The sequence below is a fragment of the Cryptotermes secundus genome, unplaced genomic scaffold, assembly GCF_002891405.2.
Source record: "Cryptotermes secundus unplaced genomic scaffold, Csec_1.0 scaffold271, whole genome shotgun sequence".
Lineage (NCBI taxonomy): Eukaryota > Metazoa > Arthropoda > Insecta > Blattodea > Kalotermitidae > Cryptotermes > Cryptotermes secundus.
In genome coordinates this window covers 327,607-338,244 of record NW_019731219.1, presented here as the reverse complement: position 1 = coordinate 338,244, position 10,638 = coordinate 327,607, and positions in this window count along the sequence as shown.

Here is a 10,638-nt window from a genome sequence, read left to right as displayed (position 1 = left end):
AGTGATATAGCCTCGGAGTGAACCACATAGAAAACATCTCTTCCAATAGTACTAACACCGTTGCACAAGGCCGCTGCCAAGCAACGGCTCCAATGCTGCTGCGTATTTACAAAGCTGTTACACAGCAATGGCTGTTGTCTCGTTTATTTCGCTGTCGTTGCCTAGAAATTGGTTTATACGTCACAATATGTTTTAGGTCCATATATTTTACTTAGGTCATGATGTATATTATTATTATTATTATTATTATTATTATTATTATTATTATTATTATTATCTACACTGTTCTGTGTCTATAATTGGCCTTGCGGCTGTTGACTCGGCACATAAATAAAAAAGAATTGAATTGAATTATATCTTGACTGATTAAGCTCTCTGGCCTGTTCTCATTCAGAATTAATTATGAAATTATGAATTTTATGTAAAGTTTGTAAGGTTCTATGGACCGATGATCAGCCCATCGTAAGGCCGCTGTGTACATAGGACAACACAAAGAGAGACAAAAAGCAGACCGACATCCATTCCTCGAGCGAGATTGGAACTCATGATCCTAGTGTTTGATCGAGCGGAGACTTTCGTGCCCCTAGACCGCGCGGCCACTCCAATCAACTTGATATACGTACATCATTACGGTGATGAAATCAAGGAAGATGAGACGGACGGCGACGAGCAGCGTGCATGGAATACATGACAGATGCCTTCAAAACCTGGTCCGGAAACTTGAGCTAAACAGACAACTTGGAACACTTACGTATAGATGAGATAATAATATTAAAATGGAACATAGGAATGGGTTGAGAGGATATGGATTCAATTCGCCTAATTCAGGATGACAACCAAGGGTGGCAGGCCCTTTGAACATTGTAGTGAATATTCGGGTCCCACAGAAGGGGAGACATTCGCTGCATGGATTTTACTGTTTTCCACACATTTCCCATTCTCATTCCTCAGGCACAGTAAGGAACTTGGTCATATAAGTATGCGAATATATATAGGCCTACATCATATAAAACAGGCTGATGTAACTCTAAGCCGCATGGTCTAAGGCCTGAACTGTCTTCGCTTGCTCCATCGCTAGGATCGTGGGTTCGAATTCAAGGTATAAATGTATCGGTCTGTATTGCATGCGTTTATTTTGTGCTTATGTTGTTGTGTGTGTAGGTAGCTGCCTTGCGACAGGCTGATCCCCCGTCGAAAGAGTCCTACCGTCTGTGTGTAGGATCAAGAAACTGAAAAAGCGGCCTAGGCCCAACGAAGGGCTGTAGAATAATAATAATAGTAATGCACTAATTAATACTGTAACTTCATAATGTTTCGCGTTATTAAGCTGTTTCCTCTCTCAGAAATTATCCTACTATCTGAAGGGACTGCATTAAGATGACTAATAGGCTTAGAATTGATACCATTTGGGTGCATGTCATATTGGAGGGTCTTTTCTTTTTTCTTTTTTTTCAGACATGGATATGTAGAGCTGCTTTCACTGCCTATTACAGGACCTCATACATTTCATGTTATGTTTGTTTATCATTAGCAAATTGATATGAGTGATTGAGTCATCAGTCATTTGTCACACGAGAATCGTCATGACATTTTCGTCTTAATCACAAAATCTCAAAGGGGGCTTGGGCTGATAATTAACTAACATATTTTCTTGGTCTCAGCACTAGATGGAGGTGAGTGGACAGCTTCACGATCCGGCCGCTATATCCCCCTGGGTTAGAGCCCCTGGTACCCATTGGATAGGAGGTTGTATGGACCCGAGAGCCGGTCTGGATGATTTGAAGGAGAGAACATTCTTGACCCTACCGGAACTCGAACTCCAACCCCTCAGTCGTCCAGCCCGTAGCTAATCGCTATACCGACTACGCTACCACGGCTCCTTTCACCCCGTTAAGACCAGTTATAATGTATTATTTTTTTATTATTCCTAGTGGGGTGAGATTTAGTCCACTTGGTACTGCGGCCACTATTGGCCTACTGTACCAGCCCCAGATGATAGATGATGGTGATTGTGGAGTAATTGGTGGAACGAAAATTGGCACAGGAAACAGAAGTACTCGGAGAAAACCTGCCTCAGGGCCACTTTGTCCACCACAAACCTCACATCACCAGACCTGAGCTCGAACTCGGGCCGCCAGCGACTAACCGCCTGAGCTATGACGCGGCCCCTAAGACCCATAGCCCCACCATGGTCTAAAGGAATCTTCTTGTTTTTTCAAGAAGTGTGTTTTTAGAATTAGGTACAATAATCATTAATGAAATATTTATTTTCGACACCTCACGTGCAACCCAGCCGACAGTGAAGTCCCACTGTGGCACGCTTCCCACAGGTTGATGAACAGTGGTTTATTATAACGGAGTGTAACCCAAACCTTATATGAATTTTTTTTATTGATAGTGGAGTGGGACTAGGTCCCTTTTACTGCGGCCACTTCTGGCCTATTGTACCAGATTTTGGAGCAATTGGTGGAATGAAAATTGGCAGGAGAAACTGAAGTACTCGGAGAAAACCTGCCCCAGCGCCACTTTGTCCAAAACAAATCCCACTTGACCAGGCCCGGGATCGAACCCGGGCCGCCGCGGTGGGAAGCCAGCGACTAACCTCTTGAGCAATGGCGCGGCCCAACCTTATATGTAAGTACACGTGTTACATTATTATTGCTGATATTTCGGGTTCGCAAGCCGGATATAAGTGAGTCCTCGGTTCGGATCATTCTATACAATACCGACATGAATTTATTAATACGTGTTCTTGACGTTAGAAACACTTCTCATGTTTTTTATCTTCCGCAAGGAGTGTCAAACCATTTTACGTAGTGTGTACGGGTATCTACCAACTTATCGGATACACAAATCATCTCGCCTGTCACATGATCATATGAGCGTCATGTGATAATTAAGCACGTAAATAATCACGAGACTCAAACATATGGCATTCTGAACGTGAGTCACCCACTCAGAAGTCGACGTTGGGGGGTGAATGATTGAGAAACCTACCCTCCGTGTGTGGGAGCACGCAGTTATCCTATGTCGCATGCGCTGAGGGGTAGTTTTACCCTCGACAGGAACCCCTGATCAGTTCGCATGTGTACCGCGATACGTCTGCATAGTGCAAATTTTTGTTAGCTTTTAACTTCAACTGGTGCAGCATCAATGACGTGAACGCAATGGTAGGCTCTCCGGACATCAATCTGTTGTCATGCCTCTTCTATCTGGTAATTTATGGGGCTACTTCCGTAGTAGAACAATTTTAAACGTTGAAAAAACATCCAGCAGTGGTGCGGAGGTAGTTGTTGATTTGTTTCTGCGTTGTGATACCTGATAGCCTCCCCGCTTGTAAGGCTTTTCACTCTCTATAGTAATACATTACGAAAAGGACATATATGACTTCGTGTATTGTTGTAACCTATTAATATCGTGGATTCTACCCGTACTGTTATTCAAAATTTATTCTAGGCCCAAATTCTGGACAGTCCCGTATTTTAAATTTAAATATTTGAATTTTTCGTAAATTAATTACAAGTTTAATTTTTTAGAAAATTAATATCAGAACTTTTGTGTGTTGTTTTACGAAGATGTCAGTAATTACACCACATAATGTCGAATGTTAGGTTTATAGATGGATAATGAATTGAAAAGAATTTGGAGGGAAGCAGCTGTGGCTTAGTCGATGTACTGTCCTGAAATTTGACAATAGGGACTGAGGAAATACACGAAAATTTTCAGTGAAACCGATGTTTCGGCTGTGATAACGAAAGAGCACATCCGGAAGATGAGCCCAGAGCGTTACCGCTTCTCCAGTCCATTCCATGCCCTTAGCAATCAACATAATTTTATCATTGTTTAAGCCATGTTTTGTTTAATGAAACCGTACGTGAGTTATCATATTTCGTTAAATTGCGGTTAGTCGAAAGGGTATCGCTACTTTTATTAAAATGAATCTGGGAACGATTAAATACAATAACCATGGTGTAAAATACGGTAAAAACATGTACTGTAAACGGAAATATAGATGTTAATTAGTTTTTTAAAATTTTAATTTATTTATTTTCTGTTACCGTATTTACGCACGTATAGGCCGCACATTTTTTGCCAAAAATTCAAGAGGAAACTGGGGTGCGGCTTATATTCGAAATATTCGAAATACACTTCATTAAAAAAAATTATATTCATAATAATTCGAAATANTTCGAAATCACACTTCATTTAAAAAAAATTATATTCATAATAATTCGGAATAATTTCTACTCTGTAATAATATTCCAAGAAAATTATTTTTTCTATAATTTCTGCCTGAAAATTGTGCTGCGGCCTATACACGCACGCGGCCTATACATGCGTAAATACGGTATATGGCTGATGATATGTTGTCCTCCTTGACACATATTTCCTGCTATTTCTCTTCACACTTTATTCAATATTTCAATTTCACGTGACGTAGATTTCATTTTACCAATCCTACTTTCTCTTATTTATGTCATTTTATTTGTAATGAACGACATTCTTACAGTTATTGTTCAGCAAGAAGCATTTGAATATATATACCAATATACATATTGTATATACGTATACATTCCTTATTCTTATCTGTTTCGTACTGAAGGTGCTAAATGACAAACATAAAGATACTCCTTCCTTTGCTAGCCATTAACTGTGGGGTAGGAGAGGAAACGGCTGATCAAAGTGGCCGCGCGTTCCAAGGAATGAATTGTCTCTGCTCGTTCGAACACTGGGATCGTGATTTTGAATCTCACTCGAGGCAAGGATGTCTGTGTGCGCGTTTATTCTGTGTTTGTATTGTCCTGTGTGTAAGTAGCGGCTTTGCGATGGGCTGATCCCCCATCCAAGTAGTCATGCATTCTGTGTAACAAAGATTGTGAAACTGAAGAAAAGGCCAGGGCCCAACAAAGGGCTGTAGGGCCATTGGTGAATGAATGAATGAAAATAGGGAATAAACAATGAGCTTTAATACAACTTCTTATTTTTCCCCAATTAAAATCGTTTCGCCAGTCTGTCTATTTGTACACAAGACAGAAATCGAGAAGGAAAAAATCGATTACGATTAAATTAGATATGGAAGAATTTACGAAAATTGTGTAGCCATTACAATATTTATAATATTGTATTTAAGCATCCTGTTGCATTAATATATTTGTGCAAATTACAGTATTTATTTTGAACGGACGATTTTAATGTCATTATATAGAGAATAACCATCGTTTCTACGCCCATCTGGGACTTTACTTCTTAAATATATCCGAAAGAGAAAAATGTTCTTAACAAACTTTTTAAAGGAGATCAAAATACACATTGTAGCCCGGTAGAGTATTTGTGTTGCTTTGCGGTTTGGGGGATAATCAAAGAGAAGTGGGTGAGTCGGTTGTAAAGGGTTATGACGATGGTATAATTCACTCGGTATTGATAGTTTTTGGACTTTGCCCGTCATATATCCTAAAGGAATTCAAGGAATCGACCCATATTGCCTGTCTGACATATCCGATTAACTAGGTCTTTTGGGAAATGGCGCCCTTACAGATTCCTCTTAACAACAGGAGGGTAGACCCTAGTAAGCTCGTCACTATGAATTTCGCTTTGATTTTCCATTTTTTTCCAACAGATGGCGGTGGAAATATGCAGGTATTTTACAGCTTCTAAGTTTCGGTTTTGTTCTGCGTCGGTGTTTCTGGTTTTAATTTACTGGGTTTCTCTCAATTCTTCCGTTTTAGACTTTCTTCTCTTCCTGAGCTATAGGTCTTCAAATGCATTTTCATAATTTGTGTTCCAATTTTCGTCTTATAGCCTTGTGACAAAGCCTCTTCCCTAGAGCACATACGAATGTAGTTATATTGCCCCACATAGATGAGTAATTGCGGTTACTCCTATCCAGTAGTCCACATAAGTGTCTGCATTCTCATCTTTTCACCTGAAGACGGAAATCTATCGAGTTTCCGAAACGTTGCCTTTTCTTAGAATTTTAAGTGATTGCAAAAATTAAAAAGTTAAGGAGAGTCTCAGAATTTTTTGGCTATGCATACATTTCCTGATTTCTATACTCAGCAATCAACATTGTTCTTAAGAACACACGCGAAGGATATTGAGGTCTCTTATTTGTTTATGCAAGGTGCATCAGAAAGAATGGATGGATTTCAATTTTATTGCCCTGCGAAATCCATCCATTCTTTCTGACGCACCCTGTAGTTGACATCGTTTCAGTTCTGTTGTCTCTGGTATGCACAACATGGAAAAACATGTAACATGCATTTATCATTGGTTTTTCTTGAATTCATCGGTTTTACGGTATTTTAAAGAGAAACTCAAAAGGCAGCTTAAAGGAATTGAATGAAAATCTAGAGACAACTGTAGCGGAATGGTGTAAAGGGCGCTTATGCGCATCCAGTGACGTCAACAATACACCTTGTGCTCAATTCGGAAGCAGTCGAGACGGAAATATTTATGCTGTGCTGTGCTTGACACATTTTAATCAATTCTTGTGGTGCCAGTTTTTACAGTTTATGGCTGTTACAACAGCATACACGTAAATCTGAATCCGGAAAGCCTACCATACATTGTCGAATATTTAACACACCGCACTGTGAAAGGTAGGTGTGATTCCCAAAGTTAATAGAGAGTCCGTCGAGTGTAACAATTTGTAGGTCACTTTTTATTATTATTTCTGCCTTACATGTTTCGGTTTGACACAACCATCATCAGAGGCACTTGCTATAATTATGGAAACACTGTCGCTGTTTTTGATGTTCACAATTATGTTTGTCGTGTGGACGCTGCTACGATATGTTGACGTGTAAAAGCACAAAACATGCTAAGATAGTTGAGTACACTCTTAATTCTCACTTTTCATCCGAACCTATTTTTAAGTTAGAACGCTAAAATGTTAAAATATTTGATATAAAATGCTGAACTCCTCCTTGTTAATTCATCCCGAAGATGGGAGACGTCAGCTTGAGGTTGTATGGCTTATGGTTTGATATGTTCCTGTGTGCTGTGTGCTGTGTACTGCAACAGTGTTTCCATAATTATAGCAAGTGCCTCTGATGATGGTTGTGTCAAACCGAAACATGTAAGGCAGAAATAATAATAAAAAGTGACCTACAAATTGTTACACTCGACGGACTCTCTATTAACTTTGTGATTGATAGTGTAACGGACCAAAATGAAACAATTCAAAATAGGTGTGATTCATTTCTAAAATGACACTAGAAAACAACAACGCAGTTAATTAATGGAACTTACAGAACCACGTGAGGATTATTACTTTACTTCTCCTCCTCAAGAGGAAAAATAGGTTTGTGATACAACGCTCTCTATCGTCCCCCTTTTTAATTTTAAAATTATTTTTCTGTTTCAAAGAAATATGGTTAACACTGGACGCCACCCGAAGCGCATACTTCTTTAATGAGCGCGATATTGCGCGTACATGGAAATAGATCTTCGAAAAATATGCACCCTTTCTTTAGATACTTGTTTTGCGTAAAACATAAAGCGCCGATCACCGTGACAACACCGTCTAAGGCATGAACTGTCTTCGATCGGGAACGTGGGTTCAAATCCCACTCAAGGCATGGATGTCTGCGTTTATTCTGTGTCTGTGTTCTGTGTCTAAGTAGCGGCTTTGCGACGGGCTGATCCCCCGTCCAAATAGTCCTACCGCCTGTGTAAAAAAATATTACGAAACTGAAGAAGAGACCAGGGCTCAACGAAGGGCTGTAGAGCCGTTGAAGACCGAATGAATGAACGTAAAACATAAAACAGCAGGGCATGAAGCCTGAGTACTAAACCGATACAGCTAAGTAAAAATTTGGTATGCAGACAGATCATAAATATACCACATGAACTGTAATATTATTTATAAGTTAAAAATACACACGTAATGTCGATCCGAAATTTTTGAAATTATGACCGGCCAATGAAACCTTTGGTAGTCGAAAGTGTATCTGCGTGATATTCTCTTTCTAGAAAAATGATTGTGATATTGATGATGGCGAGAAACACGTTTACAAGTACTTCTTTGGGTTATTCTGGACTTCATCCATCGTCTGGTATGTAAAAGACAAAAGATCACGACGTTTCGGAGGCTGGATCTGTCTCCGTCTTCAGATGGGTGGGGAAGGATAAACCTACTCAGTTGGGCCCGTTAGAAAGAGCTAGTCTCACTCACTTGACCAGTACAGTATACACCATCGTCAGAATCCTTTCAAGTCTAACGTTTACAAGTGTATGCAACAAAATAATATGCCACATCTAGTATTTAGACTTCCTGGTTGTTATCTAAACTCGTTTTGTGGTTGCGTAACAAACAGGTAATAGCAGTTCCAGGCATCTGGAATTCTGTCATCATTTATGAAGTGGTTCTCAATGTTCCTCTGAGATCTTTTCTGAGCCTGTGCATTTCAGTGCGTTTATTAAAGAGCTGTGGGATCATTTATGGATTCTAATTTTCATTATTTTTCCTTGGCACTACAGCCCCAGTGGGCCTAGGCCTACCTTCATGAACTTCTCCGTTCACTTCGGTTTTTCTATATCTTACCCATTCGGTAGCACTCCTTAGGCGGGTGATCAGCTCGCCGCAAGGCCTCTACCTATACACACACACAAACTAAACATCCATGCCCTGAGTGGGATTCGAACCCACGATCTCGGTTTCCAAGCAAGCGAAGACAGTATATGCCTTAGACAGCTCGGCTACGGTGACCGGCTCTAATTTTCATTAGCTGTATATATTTTCAATGTTGTTGGGTCTGGTTGGCAGTGTCCTTCTCTTCCCTCGACCCCCTTACAGAAACACATCTGTCTGATGCAAGGATTTAGGTCATTTTTTTTTTCACATTTTCTTCAGTGCTACTTGTTCTCGGCTTTGATGCACATGGAGCGTCTTCAATGTCCTCCCTGCCTTCATGAAATACAGCATACCATCGAAAAATTTTCGAGCGACTCAAATAATCACTTTAATCGTTTCGTACGCTTCTCCGGCTATTTTGCCTAACTTCAAACAAAAGTTGATGTTGGCTCTATGTTCAACCGCCATTTTCTGACGAGCGTCAGAACATGTGATGCAATGATGCTTGCACTTTGAAATTATAGACAGCCACAGCTGAAACTTCAAGAATCTTAACGCCACAACTCGCCAACAGATAGCATTGCAGGACAAAAAAAAAATTGTCCTAACGGATCCTGGACACACCGTGTATGTACGAATGAAAGTCAGTGAACAGGTAATAAATTGATATAAAATGTAAACCGTGTTATATTCCATCTTGAACAAAGCATTTATTTCTCGACAAATTCTGCGCCAATATTGATACACTTGTCCCATCGCTTTGCCAGTGAGCCGAAACCCACAGCAGTGAATCTTTTGACTGGTGGCTCAGTCACTTCCGCACCTCCGTTTCAACCTCTTCGTCATCAGCGAAACATTTGCCAGCAAGGTGGTAGTTCAGAGGATCAAACAGACAGAAGTCGTTAGAGACCAAGTCCGGGCTGTAAGGCGGATGTTCTAGAAGTTCCCACTGCAGTTACTGAATTCTCTCCTGGTTCGCTCGATTTGTAGGAGGTCTGGCATTGTCATGGTGAAGCAGTACCTCTCTTTCAAAACACAACGTTTCGGAGACTGGATTCTTTCTCCGTCTTCACGTAAAACCCACTCAGTTGGGCGCAATCGATAGAGCTAGTCCCTATCTCCGGACACCTATGCCAGGACCAAGATGTGGTATATAAGCCAAACACAGCATAAACCATCTGCGAGAGCTAAGAAAACATTAAATCATTAAAGCGCCACACATACGACGCCTTGCACCAGAGAAGTATATCTCAATTTAATTCATCATTGGAAAGGAGCAATACTCCTTAAGGCACCGACACAGAAAAGAAACAACAAAACGTTCCCACTCAAACTACACTTGACGGAGTTGTAGTTCCTTGATTTCCGCTGTCATAACGCGGGTCCAGATGGGACAGATGTCCACAATGGGTTGACTGATCGGATGGATGGTTCAGCAGAGAAATTGGCTGCTTCCTTGTATATCCTGTATGTGGTGTTGGGCTCAATCTGCAAGATCTTCGCTTCAATTAAATATATTTCGTGGCCTTCCTTGTATGCAGGTTGGGCTTATTTTGATTTTTCCAGCAAACCCTGTGTCAGGTTATATTCGTGCTCCTTAATGCGTACAGGACGGTATTTGGATAAAGACAAGACTATGGATAATATGCCGAAACATAATATTTGTGCTAATATACCATCGTCACAAACTTTTAGATCTTAAGTATTCCTCTTGTCAGTTACTCTGCAAGTTTTCTGTGAATTGCATCCCGAAGCTTCAGCAGAACTTCACAGTATAACGCAGAATTCACATTTTCACCGCGCTTCTGAAATTGGGCTAAGAGTACGCCCTGAGAATTTCAAAACACCATATGCATAACCCAGCTGATGGCGTACTCGTAACTTTATACTTTTTGAAGAAAGCAGTCTTCTGGGATTTGGCACCGTGTATATGTGGTGTTAACCGACGTTTCGGAGGAACGTATCACCTCCATCTTCAGGGTAGAAGAAAAAGTATAAGAAATCTGCAAGCGACAAGACCGTGAGAACGGTAAAATCAGTCTGCTTTTACCGTTCTCACGGTC